The following is an 867-nucleotide window of genomic DNA, read 5'->3' on the forward strand; positions in this document are numbered from 1 at the left end:
AATTTACGTGACCGCGCAAATCTTTTCTACGCGTAAATGTAACACAATTTGTTTAGCTATGTTGTTGGTATACGACTTTCGGAACGTAAAATGCACGCCAAGGGCATGAGACGAGTCGTGATGGACTATGGAGGATTATTGACCGTTGGACCTTGTCAGCTGTTCTCGAACGAGCCATCTAACGTAAGGAGCTGAACTACAGAGGTCTCGGCGCATCGTCTCGCCGCGCCTCGTCATAACTGGGGAACACATTTTCTGCATCAGGTATGGAATACAGGATAAAGATGCCGTTAAGAATCAGTGGTCGACTATATTTTTTACTGTAAAATATTTCAGTTGAGACGGATTTGCTCGATGTTGGACTTACAATCTGTGACGTTGATTGTTCTCGAATAGTATGCGTTCATGACGTGGCCATAAGTATCCCAGGAAGCGGGGGTAATGTTAAGATCATACTTCACAGGATCATTTCTGTAGTATGTCTTCAACTCTCTCTAGTTCAATACTGGAGTAGACGCAACCACGATGATGAGTGGTAGCACTTTCCCTGAGCGTGAGGCATGCGGAATGGGATTCGTAGGATCTCATCTGCAATCGATGATCGTTCACCACGCCTTCCGGGGCGTGGGAAGGGAATAGTGCTTTCCGAGTGGTTTTTTTTTAATGTAATGAATCATAGCTGTTGGTTTCATAGACTACTGGTTAGGTACGGATACGATAATGTATGTAGTTCTCGTTGGTGCCTCAGGCTCATTGCATCGAAATGTAGTGTTTGGCTTTAGAGGCCGAACTACATATCAAGAATTTAGTTTGTCATCGGCATGATACAGTTCTTTCAATTCGGGAGTAATTAAACGATGACTACTG

At 43.9% G+C, this 867-nt stretch overlaps 1 non-coding gene across 1 annotated transcript; it reads left to right on the forward strand.

Annotated features, from left to right (window-relative positions):
* Positions 1 to 446: 446 nt before the first annotated feature.
* LOC124790913 lies at positions 447 to 654 on the forward strand. The gene has a single exon (XR_007016370.1). It is a non-coding gene; the product is annotated as a small nucleolar RNA U3 (small nucleolar RNA).
* The last annotated feature ends 213 nt before the right edge of the window (positions 655 to 867 follow it).

The sequence above is a fragment of the Schistocerca piceifrons genome, chromosome 3, assembly GCF_021461385.2.
Source record: "Schistocerca piceifrons isolate TAMUIC-IGC-003096 chromosome 3, iqSchPice1.1, whole genome shotgun sequence".
Taxonomy (NCBI): domain Eukaryota; kingdom Metazoa; phylum Arthropoda; class Insecta; order Orthoptera; family Acrididae; genus Schistocerca; species Schistocerca piceifrons.